Below are 13,597 nucleotides of genomic sequence, written 5' to 3'. Positions count from 1 at the left end.
TCCCCAGATTAGAGTTCCCACCTATAAAAAGTGTGCTACTTCAACAATCCAGTGGACAACACAAACTATGACCTTCGGGGAATAGGGCATGAAATTACCTCCATTAGTTCAGACATTAAAGGACAGCACCCTTTAATTGGATTAATCACACAAGCAGGATAGATTAATTTATACCACATCTGCAACTGTGGAAGAACATGATAGATATGGAAGTAATAGATAAATGTAGGGTCAGTTAATTCCCCCTACCTCCATGTGGCCCATGTCATTTGACTTGGGTCACAGGGTTAACCACTGCCAAATGTTGTCAGGGTGGCGCTGACGCAACAACAGCGGCATACACATTTGTTACTTCATTGTCCAGCCCTGCACAGAACAACGCCCATAGCCCTGGGATCATTGCTCAAACCCTTATGCTGGATTGGCATACACCAGACCAGCCCACTACTCCTACGCTCCAGGGGGGACAACAGCACCACATGTGCCAGGACTCCCCTGTAGTGATCTGCTGCTCACAGGTCTTGCTGTTAGCATGTCACGGCCACTCCCTCATGGCTGGTTTACACCCACACCACACCCATCCAGCACACGCGTCACAGCATATGTGACCCTGCCAATAAAAATGGCCGGGTGCACATGCACAAAGCCATTTCCAACCTCTCTCTGGGTGTATCCGTGTGGTGTGCATGTAGGCATGGGGTCCCAGGGGGCTGCAACATCACATTTCACAGGCCCCGGAGATGACATGATGGCATCCACACCACGAAAACCCAATCATAGAGGGTCCATGACTATTGGGGCATAGACTTGGTGACACCCGATACACTGCAACCGGCACAGGTACACCGCCACAGGACGGTGACTTTCGGTGCACTGAGGTAGGGGCACCTTAAGTGTTGAGCGGGTGTGCAACCTGCAATGATGCGCCTTCCCGGTGGTCCGGACGGCTCTGGTTTTGTGTGCCCTGCTGGACCATAGTGTAGGCCTGATGCAGCGGGCAGTGCAGGCCTATCACCACGTGTTGTCGCCTCTTGGATCACACAGTTAGTAGCACCTATGAGGCTGAGAGGGCGTACAGCCTGCGATGATGCCGGGTGCACTGGTATGTCCTCTTCCATGGAGAAATCAAGACCCTGGACCAAATGTGAGACCTGGGAGCCCACGGAGCGGAGCTGCATGATGTGGAGGGTGCTATGTCCGCGAGCCCCTGGTTTGGGGCTTGCACCTACACCCGGTGGACCCTCATTTCTACACTCCGGTGGCAGAAGATGAGCAGTGAGGCATGGGTGTGCAGGTGTGGGTATGCACCGCTGGGTGGTGGGAGGGATGGGGTGCAGCTGCCTGGGTGTGCAGGAGCGGGCATGCTTCGCTGGGTGGCAGTAGGGGCTGGGGTGCAGCTGCCTGGGAGCGTAGGGGCAGGCATGCACCGCTGGGCAGCGGGAGGGGCTGGGATGCAGCTGCCTGGGTGTGTAGGGGCGGGCATGTACCGCTGGGTGGTTGGAGGAGCTGGGGTGCAGCTGCCTGGGTGCTCAGGGGCAGACAGGCGATAATGTTGCATACAATTGTATGTACTTTGCCATTCAGGTATCTGGACTCTGTTTCAGATGACGGGTCTGTCTCAGACGTTGAACCTGGTGTACTGCACTACATACCGGCAAGTGTTTGGAGACACACTGGTGGCAGCAGGTGAGCAGTGTGTCAGTACTCTCTCTCCCTATCCCTCTCTTCTTTTCTCTGTGTCTCTCTCCCCCTCTCTGTCCGTCTATCTCTCTCTCTCCCTCTCTGTCTGTCTATCTCTTCCTCCCCCTCTCTGTCCATCTATCTCTCTCTCCCCCCTCACTGTCTGTCTATCTCGCTCTCCCTCTCTCTCTCTCTCCTTCACACTCTCTCTGTCCCTTGATGTGTGCAGGACACACTTTCTCATCATGATTTTTGGCTTGCAGGCTGTGACCTATGGAGTGTCCCAATGGGTGCCGACATGTGTCTTCATTTATGTTCTGTGTTTGTTTTAATACATTTTCATTTGCTGCTTTAAAGGTGTATGTGTGCTGCTCATTTTTTTGTCTACACATGCATGTAACCAGATGTGATTGTGCAACATCAGGCGGAATGTTTGGTACATGATTCTGTGTAGTCGATGTGGCCTGTCTTTGTCCGGAGGGGGGGGGGGGGGGGGGTTGATGCAGCGTCTATTACCAGCTTGGTTACTCATAAATTACCATACTCACCTGGGCCCATAAACACACATATATAGGCTGATAATTTATTGTTGACAATCAGGAATTATTTTAACTTTATAATGTATTTACTGTATATCATAACTTACCAAACCTCATCACATTCCGTCAAATACCAATACATGGCAAACACCAACTTCATGTAAAATAAGATCAAAATAAAATACATATATAGAAACTTAGTAAAATCTAATACCGTTGGTGCATGGAAAGGGTGGAACTGAAAAACAGTACAAGGACATACCACACAGATTTATATTTACCTAGAATGGTGTGAAGACCAACCCCTGGCCAAGGGCTGGAAAAGAGACTCCCGAGTAGTCAGGGGCCAACAGTTCAGGACAGGTTCAGGACAGGACAGAACACCTCTTCTAAGTGCAATGCCAGCGTCGCACCCCTCTCTGGTACTATTCTCCGTGATTCTTCCCACTTCCAGATGGACCGATTCTTCTCCTTCCCCAACCTCTCCTCCTTGATTCTTCTTTCAGAGTGCTCGAGCAGCGTCTCTGACCTCTATGGCATCCGCCATCTTCTGCTTCAATGATGAGCCGGTGACAGGTCTGTGACAAGTCTGACAACTAAACTGATGGAGCCTACCTTAGTTATACTATTCTCAGTGTATGTACCACCCTTCAATGTTTCAATATTCGTGTATTTCTGACTTCTGATTGGACAATGGAATGGGGAGAGGTCATCACACCATACTATTGTAATGTCATTTTCTTAGGCTTTATTGTTCTTTATTGTTCTATGTTACCTCCCCTTAATTTCAATTTCCCATGCTTTATTCCACCCGGTTTTCATATAATTTCATCTACGTTGTATATAAAAGGGGTCTCCAACCTTTTCTGTAGTGAGAGCTAATTCTGCTCAAGGAAAGTACTAACGATCTACTAACATATTTTATCACTGTAAACTGCTCATAATATGTATTAACATTACACTGCGACCACCCTATGCAGGTTTATCAGTAGTAACCACCCAAATATTCTAATAGATCATAAGGATAGCAAACACGATACCCTGCTAGAAAAACATCTTAAATAGCATCAAATGCCTACTCAATCTGCCACCAAGCAGGGAATACTTCATTTTGAATACTCAAAGGACCATTAAATAGGTTTGTATACAATAATAGCCAGAGACGCTAACTTGTATGTACAAAGAAATAGAAGATTCCATTGAGAAAATTATATCTGCATCTTCCACCACTACTAGTCTTAGTTCAACTATCACTAACATGTATGCAGATCTATTTGTATCCCTAAGTAAGTACTTTCAGGCTGACAGTGAGACAAAACAAGTATATATTAAAAATAAAACACACTGCTTGGTTTATTAAGCACTGTAAAGAAGCCAAAACTGATCTTATACTACCTATTAGGAGTAAAAATCAGAACCTTGTCAGAGAGGCAAAGAAACTCTTTGAAGCCTCACGAATAACAACCTAGAGACAATGGGAAGAGCATAATTGACATGGCCTATTCTTGGCAGCAAAGTCAGACGACAATAAAACATGTTGGCATATAGTTGGCTGCGGCAGTCGTAACAATCAAAGTAGCATCAACTTTTTTATTCAGCCACAAGTCTGAAATTAACATTTTCCATGTCCAAGTTACCTACACAGACTGATGAGGTTAGCAGTAGAATGGGTTTACATAAAACAATCTAACCATCCTCTATACTAATCTATTAATATTTAGCTTAAAGATAGCCTCCAAACAATAAAAGGTATCACTCTGGGCAAGGCGACTAGCCCGAAAGGATACCTGGGGATATTTTCTTAGTTGAAGTACATGTTTGGGCACTTTACATCAACTCCCTCACATATGCTATCTTGGGAGGCTCTCATATACCCAATACTTGAAAAAGGACAGCAATAATTACAATTTACAAGAAGTACCAAAGGAATAACCTGTGTAGCTGCAGACCAATAAACCTGATAGCCTGCAAAAAATCTTCTGTTGGCACATACTCAATAGGCTCCAATATTGGATCGAGGAGCAAGACATTTATCAACTCTGCAGGCTGGAGTGAAAAGAAATGTCAGTACTATTGATCAGGTTTTTCATTTTTCTACCATCTTCTGGAAAAATGTGGCATTAAATAAACAAGGAACATCTCTATGTTGCCTTTGTGGCCCTTAGGTCCACTTTGACTTGATACCCCATAATAAATTAGATCAGTTTTAGAAAAATCTGGGTGCCTGCCAATATCTTCTCTGTAGTTATTCATCTGCACAGTGAGAATTTTGCCCAAATAGGAAGGGGGAGTTGAGGTGAATTGAGAGAATATATCCCAATTGAAAAAGCGGTGTGATGAGGATGTTTCCTTGTCCAACATTGTTCCCCTATATATAAACAGTGTCAATAACCACCTAAAAAGTAGCTGATGGTAGAGTCCTCACACTTCTCTTTGTAGGTAACACATTGCTAATCTCAGAAATACCTCTGGGAATGCACACCCTTTTTGGTCAATTCATGGATCTCTGCAGTGAGCGTGGACTGGAAGTAAATTATTTGAATCAAAATGCATGACCCTCAACTGGTCATCTTATTGGGGACCACTGAAGATAGGAAGATCAAAACTTGAAAAGGTAAGGGATTTTGAATCTCTGGGAGTTTAAATAACAGCTAGCATGTCTTGGACCATGCAAATTAGTAAAAGTAAGCTTACATCACAGCAGAGTATATAAGGTATACTCAGAGTTTATAAATGTATTGCCTCAAGATCAGTCTCCTCTGTCCTCCAAATATATAATGGTAAAGCCTTGGGCGGAGCATTATAGGAAGCAGAACTATGTGGTTACGTACAGGTAAATAACTTAACATCCTCAGAAAATACTTTCTCATGGTTCCTGACTAATGTGCCCCAAAGTGCCCCTTTATTGCCACTTGTAATAGATTTGTGTGTGAGATCCATTGCCATAGGACAAAGATCAGACCATTGCTTTACTGGGGGGAACCTTTTGATTCTGAAGGGTTATCACAATATTGTGTAGCCTTCGAAGTGATAAGATGACCAGCACAAATTCCCTTGGGTGAAAAACGTATGAACCATAATGAACTTCATTGGAATGAAAGAGTAATGGGAGAATCAGGCAGAATTTCCCATGGTAACTGAACACTTGTTAAAAGAAAATGATTGGCAGTATGCCACTAATAGGGATTATGCCCATCCCAGTAATTGCAATAGCACACAAGTAGCAGCCCTAACGATACTCAGAGCTGATACAAGCGAAGCAATTGTCTTTAGTTTGGCCACGTTTTTTAATACTATTTGGTACCTGAGAAAGAAGTTTACTATCGAGGAGAACTAATAGGCTATATAGATTTATAGAGCTGGTTCAAGGTTGATAACCATGTACAGTAATTTTAAATCGAATTTTCTTTTTTCTTTCTTTTAAGAAAAATGTTTACTATGTATTGATCTTTGTATCATGAGTATGAGTGTCATTTATATGTGTCATTGTGCATGTTTAAGGGGGTTAACCCCTGAACAAACTATTTGATTGCTTGATTAATTTATTGAGAAGTCGATGCAAGAGGTAGTTCAAACTGTTGATGGTTTACCTTCGGATTGTAGCCCACTAATGAAAGCTTCACTAATGTTATAGGCCTCTTGTGGAGATCACTCAAAAGTGAATACTTAAGATAGACGTGCGAGCATGCGAATCAAGATGGCCTCACCCTGGTGAGCTCTTACCGCGTCAGCCCTTATACGATGGTTATTTGGTGTTTAACAGTCAGAACTAATTAAAAATATTATTGGCAACAACGTTTGGAGCCTTTTACTAACTGATGACACGTTTTTCCAGAACACCAGAAGCTATATTTCTTGCATCCTGGTACCGCCTTGACCTCCTCATTCAGGTACAGCCCAACATTCCAGTCAGGGGGGCAGAGTAATACTCTGGAAAGGGTGAGTCTTCGGCCTAGTCACTCCCACAGTCAGTTTTAGCTGCTGCACCTCTCTTTATTGAAGGATTTTCCTTATTTTTAATTCTCTTCTGCATATGTGATTCTTGTTGGCTTAAATCTATTTTAAGAAACATGGAGATCAAACATGTGCAGGCCCAGCGTAATAAAAGTAAACAACATATTTCTCCTTCTCCTGTTAAATCTAAAGAGGTAGAATCTAGTGAACCTTTTTTGACTTTACTCTTTGAGGAGTTTCAGTCAATTCGCTCTACCACTGATACTATTGAATCAGAAATTTAAAATGTACAAAAAGACATGGCTAGTATGTCAATGAAAATATCTGACAATCCAATTAAAATTCAATACAATAAATTCAAAATTGATTTTTTCTCACAGCTTGTGGCTAAAATATCTCCTATGTTTAATCTTCTTCTTGATTTGGAAAATCATAGCAGACAGTATTACTTGATATTTTTAATTTACCTGAAGATGTAGAAGGTACTGATTGCAGGATATATTTGGTGAAACTGATACCTGTTCTTTTACATATAGAATTTCCTGAGAAATTTGAAATTGATACAGCTCAGAGGATTTCTTCTCATTTTAATCCATATCATACTAAACCAACACAAATGATCTTTAAAGTTTTACGTCACCATCATTTACTCTTGGTAAGAAAAGCAGCACAAGAGATTCCTTCATTGATGGTAAACAGTAATAAAAAATGTATTCACCAAGACTTTGCTAAAGAAACTGTTTATACTCACAAATAATTCACCTACATTTGTCCATGGTTACGAAGTCTTGGATTTAAATATGGTCTTTTTGATCCTTCAACAAAGCGAATCTGGAAAGACCGTTTTTCAAAATCATTTCAGGTCCATGAGGACCAGTGGATATTTTTGGATCAACGTTCCCAGCTTCCTATGGATGCGCATGAGACTGCTACTCAAATATTAATGCAATATTTTTTTCAGGCTAACCTAATTGTTTAATTCCTTACAGGGCTCCAATGATTCGTTCATGCATGCAAAGCATGTGTGCGTTGCAAGACTGTTATATAAATGTTTGTATGTTGCCGTTTTCAATGTTTGTGTGTGTCTTTATTTTCCTTTTCTCCCTATTGTCCTTTTCTAGAGCTACTTCTTTTCCTTTTATGCCTCAAACTTTATTTCTTCTTCTTCTTCTTTGTATTTTCCCTACCTCACTATGGCTAACATTAATAATAGTTAAATTGTTTCTTCGAATGTTAAAGTTCCATGGCATCCCATGAAGCGTACAAAATTTTTAGACTATTTAGGCAGTCATAAAGCAGATATTTGTTTCATACAAGAGACACATATTGAAGATAAAGTTTTGTTTTTTATGAATAAAACGTGGGTTGATTCTATTATTTCTTCTCCTGCTATTGGTAAAAAAATAGTGTTGCTATCCATTTCACAAAAAGGTTGCATTGGCAAATATTAACTAAGTCTTTGGACACAGAAAGAAGATATATGATAGCAAAAGTTAAAATTCAAAATACAGTCATGTTTTTAATTAATGTGTAAGGAACAACAGTTGATTACCCTAATTTGTAGTCTATTTTAACTAATGAAGTTCTGAAGTTGGGTAATGTCCCACTTATAGTTGGAGGAGATTTCAACATTGTGTATGACCTTTTGTTAGATAGATCATCTCACAATAATTTTTGACCACCTACAGCCATTTCTATTCTAGAATCCTTTTTATAAAACAACCAAGTTGGTGGATGTCCTACTAAAAAAACCTCACAATTCGTATTCAAGATTCGATCATCTATTAGTTTCTTGACAATAAATTCATTCGGTTGTTACTCCTAATATCTGTAATATTGATATTTCTGATCATGCTCTGATCTCTATGGTATTACAACTTGGCTCAAATTTTAAAGCTAATTTCAGATGGTGCATGAATGCTTGCATTGTTCTGAATGAATATAAATCACCAAAAATGTTAACCGCACTTCAAGACTTAACCCGGAGGGCTCTACATCTATGGTGAATCGAAGGGATGCTTTCAAACCTATTTCTGTTATAGTGCATGAAAACAAAACTTTCAATTCCAAAATTAAAGATTTGGACAAAAAAATTGCAAAATTTGAAAGACTTTTTATTACTTCTATGATTCCCAATTTAAAATAAAATTACGAAAATTGTGTTATAAGTTTAATTCAATTTTAGGTATAAGAGCTGGTATACAACTTTTTAACTCTAAAGCCAAATTTTGTTTTAATGCTAACAGATGTGGTCGACTTTTGGCCAATTATCTACTTATTAAATGAGATAAAACTCAAATAAATTCAATTCATGGTCCCAATGGAAAAATTGCATTGTCACAAAAAGATATTGTTAATAAATTTCTAAATTATTACTCTAACCTATATAATAAACTGCAATGTGATGATCCTTCCCTGATTGATTATATTTTATATAACTGTGTACTACCTAAAGTTCCACAGTTAATTAAAGATAAATTAGATTTGCCTATTACTGAAGAAGAAATAAAACTGGCTATTAAATCTCTTAAACAAAATAAATCCCTCGGTCCTGATGGAATTCCAGCAGATTTCTATAAAGAATTTGATTTGCGCCTTATTCCCCATTTGTTTAAACCTATTACCTTTTTTAGTGCTTCAGGATCAACTTCAGGTCCTTTTATCGAAGCTTTGATTGTAGTTATACCAACACCTAACAAAGACCCGACTTGAATCGAATTATTGCCTTATTTCCTTAATAAGTCAGGATTGTAAACTGTATGCTAAAATTCTTGCAAACAGACTGACCTCCACATCGGATTCCCTTATCCATCCTGACCAATTTAGTTTCATAAAAAATTGATATTCTGTTAATAACACAGGAGTTTTGTTACATGCTATTGAACAGGGATCTACTCTATCCTTACCATCTGGAGTGCTTGCATTGGATGCTAAAAAGCTTTTGATAAAGTTCATTGGCAATTTCTATTTCATCATCATCATTGATAACTTTATTTTGACCACTGTAGGTCATAAAAGTACATATTAAAAAGAACGACATAGCATAAAAATGTATTTGAAAATGATACATAAAATTTGATAAAATTTAATTTCATAAATATACACCTATTTACAAACATCTAACGTTTAAAATAGAACTAAACCATCCATTATTGTTATCAATGCAGTACAGAACATTAAGCACGGACCCGTGGTCTATTTCAAGTCATTACATGGGTTCTGCGCTTAATCCACATACAGTGTAAGAAACGGGAGACCGCAAAAACTACTGGAGGGTGAGTGTCGTATTTTAGGACTCTAAGCGCTTGGTTGCACTTGCGAAAACCCAGGTTCTTGCAAATAGATTTGACCCAACGGCGGCGTGCCAGCCCGTATGCCGGACAGACAAAGAACACATGACTTTCATTTTCCAGGGAGTGTTCACACGCCGGGCACACAGAATATTTGTTTGCATCCCAACTACTAGTATGTGACCTTAATGGTAGTGTACCCAATCTAAACTGTAAATACAGCTTTCTTGCTTGAGGAGGATGTATCATGTCAAGGAATTCCTATTTTTTGTTATCTGCTTTAATATCGAGGAATTGGCTTGTTAGTGTTCCAACTAAGCCGCTAGTTTGTAGAGTCATCAGGTTAAGCGACCGGTACATTTTTATCACATCCACCCAGGAACACACAGGGCAAGCTGATTCGGGGGATTCCCAAAGCTCTGAGAGACCTAACCTAGCACACAAATCCTTAATATGGGATAGCCATGGTATTTTCTTGGTTTTAACACCTTGGCTGCTAGAGCAATTTTCCTCCGGTGCTGAATTGTTTGAAAGCCCATTGTTCATGACGAGCTCAGCTCGTCATCAGCACAGCTCAACCGTGCCTCATGACGAGCTGAGCTCGTCATGAGCATCGAAGGGGTTAAGGGAGACCCAAACGTCCTGGAACTCTGCACGATACGAAGCTAGCTCTTGGACTGTCCACAATCTTCGCCAGTAGGTGAGTGGCCTCAAGGCCACCTCTTCTCCCACAGGATATAGCCCCAGGTCTAGTCTTAGTGGAACCAGGGGGGTGCTAGCTGGCAGGGAAAACAGTTTTTTCATGAAGGTAGGTTCCACCCTTGCCAGGCTTTTGGGCCGTTGGTGTCCCCATAGTTCCGCCCCATATATAGCGGCTGTTCTGGCTTGAGCCTTATATATCTCTAAAACAGGCGCAGCCCGTTTCCAGGCTAGTGTTCTATACAATTTCGAAATCCCGCCCACAGTCTGAGTCAGTTTCAAGGTTGACTTAGCTATCTGTGCATTCCACCCCAGATGTTCCTCGAGAGTAATGCCAAGATATTCAAAAGTTTTTACTTTCTCAAGGGGTGTACCCTTCAGAGACGGGTCTGGCCACGTTTTACGAGGGGGATTTAGAACCATGAACTTGGTTTTAGCCAGGTTAATCTCTAGACCGCTTAGCTCACAGAAATCTGCCAAACCATCAAGGATACGTTGTATACCGGTGGCTGTTCGCGACAGCAGTAGAGTGTCGTCCGCAAACAGTAGTGCGGGCACTCTTCCAGTGGCCAACTTGGGGCATCTGTATCTTTTATATTTAGGAGATATTTAATAAGCCCATTGATGTAGAGGCAAAAGAGAGTGGGAGCCATCACACAACCCTGGCGCACCCCCCTCTGAACCTCAAATCTTCCAGACAGTTCTCCCCCCTTTCCGCATCTGACCTGAGCAAAATTACCTTGATGGAGTCTCCCCAGTACTTCCAACAAGTATGGTGGGAGACCCAGGTCATAGAGGACTTTCCACAATTTGTCTCTGGGGACCAGATCGAACGCGGCCCGCAGGTCCACAAATATGAGGTAGAGGCTGCCACCCTCTACACTCACTGTTTTCCAATATAACACATGGAGTCGGAAGATCTGGTCAATTGTGGATGTACCGGTTCTAAAACCTGCTTGGAATGGACTCTTCCCAGGTCTGGATTCTTTCCAGAAGTACCCGCCCAAATACTATCAGTGGGATATCTATCCAGCTGATTGGCCTGTAGTTTGAGGGTAGGAGAGGGCAGCCTTTTTTGAAGATTGGAACAATCTCCGCCCCGCCACGTCTCTGGCGGGTCTGCCCCCATCATGATTGAGTTGTAAAGGACACAGAGATAAGGAGCCCATATTTTCCGTTCCGAGTGGAACAAGTCACCAGGGATTTTATCAAGCCTGTGGGCTTTATTGGGCAGCAACTTCATAATAGCGGATTCCACTTCGAGTATTGATATCTCCTGGGCACCCCCCAGTATGCATTTGTGGGGGGGACTCAGGGATACCAGCTCAGAGTCACGAGTGTGCGGTCGAGTGTAGAGACTACCAAAGTGTTTCTCCCAAACAGCTGGGGCTATGTTGGGGCTAACTGCATTCTTTCCACCCCGCCATAATTAGTAACAATTGCCCAGAATGTTTTGAGATCTCTACACTGTAATGCCATCTTTAGCTCATCCCACTGTTCTGCCTCCCGACACTTTCTTTCGCTTTCTATAGCTCGCTTATACTGTACCCTTAATAGCTTCATTTGGAGTTGGCTGTTTGCCTTGATTGCTCTAGTTAGTTCCCCTTTCAATTTGCGGCAATCAGCGGTGTACCATGGGTGTGTATTTGCCTGAGTTTCCCTATGCGTCTGGATTGGAAAAAAGACCTCTAGCATTTTTTGTGATAGTTGGTTGTGAACTTCAACAGGCCTATTATTCCTCCCCTCTAAAAGGCCCAGTTGTTCAACCTCTGCCATTTCCATGAGATAAGGGAGGTCCTGGTGATAGATTTGGGAATGTTTGTTTGGGCAGCTCCTTATGCGGGGCCATTTAATTCTCCACCTATTATTATGGAGAAGGAGAGGCAATGGAGCAGTCTTGGTTAATCAAGGGATTGGTCAGTCCCTAACTCCCTGGTTTCAGTGACAAAACCAGGGCATTGTGGTCACTGTCCGTCCGCTCATAAATCTTAAAATCCTGGATCTTGTCCCATGCCCTTAATTCAATCAAGATATAATCAATGATTGATGATTTGCCCGCTCTATTGAAAGTCACATTTCCTGGGCTGTCCGAAATGAACCGACAACTACAAGGCCTTACAGACAGTGACAAAGTAAGGGAACATATTTGGAGAACCAAAGGGGTCCATGCTTTCACCGGGGGGATATTAGATTCGGGAATATTCCAGTGGAGGTTCTTCTCATCAATATCCTCCATGCCAGATTTCATACGAGGGTCAAACTGGCAATTAAAGTCCCCCCCGATGATTAAACCAGTCCCAGGGTCAAGAGTATGTGCGAATTCCATCAGTTGTTTAAAAACTACTGACTCTTGTCCACTCTTGGTAGGTCTAGAGTATATATAGATAATAGCTAAAGGCTTATTTCCTGGGAGGGATAACATCACACATAGGATATCCGGGGAGTCGATTTTTGCCTCCTTAGCTGTCAAGCCAAGATGGGTGGCTATCCAGGTGCTTAGCCCTCCTGAAGGTCTTCCTCTATCACCTTTCACAGCGGGGGTATTAAAGGTAGCAAAACGACTTCTTTGGAACTCGTCCATGGCCCACGTCTCTGGCAAAAAGCAGATGTCGTGTTTATCCATGAACGAACCCCACTCCTCTGATGTTAGTTTATTTTTCAGTCCCGCCACATTCCAGGAAAGTATGTTAATATTCCCATTATCAACGCTATGTGGTAGACTAGCATTCTGATCAAGATTTGTAGGTGTGGGTACACAATTGGCCACCTGCGTAGAACCCTCGGTGACACTGCACTCCCCTCCCCCTCCAAATTCTACTCCCGTTGCACCTTCATTAGGCGAACTACCCCCTATCCCAGCCCTCAATTCCCTTTTCTTTTGGTCTATTTTGGCCCTGCGAATACTTGGGTCTGGCATAGGTCGTGCTGCAGTCATAAGGCGCCTCAACTCTCTGAAAATAACTTTTACTTCCAGCAAGACCATACTTTCTATTGAGACAGGTAGGGAAATTCTTGCTTCAGGCAGTCAATCTACCGATTCCAGATTATCATACCGGTTGGGGTGGTGGAACATGTCGAATGACATGGGGCTATTCAGATGCCCAAACCTGGCAACATTCCCATGTACATTCCCTTGTGCACAGTAACCCCCCTGAATTTCTTTTCCCGCCCAATTTGTCACCTCCCATTTTTTTGCAGGACAACTTTTGCCCTGAGTTCCTGGATAGAAATATGTGAGCGACAGGGGTTTTATCAGTGTGTCTGGGCTGCCTGAATCGTAATTACAGATGTGTTTGACTGTCCACCTATTCCGGAAGTTAATCATGATACAATCCCCTTCTATGCTTTTCCCTCTGGGCCCCACCCAATCGACTCGTCTAACAAATAGAATTTCGCTGGTTTCCCCACTAGGAAGGGGTCTATTGCGGTTCAACC

This window comes from Lissotriton vulgaris, chromosome 6 (genome assembly GCF_964263255.1).
Source record: "Lissotriton vulgaris chromosome 6, aLisVul1.2, whole genome shotgun sequence".
Classification (NCBI taxonomy): domain Eukaryota; kingdom Metazoa; phylum Chordata; class Amphibia; order Caudata; family Salamandridae; genus Lissotriton; species Lissotriton vulgaris.
Note: the sequence above shows the minus strand (reverse complement) of the source record.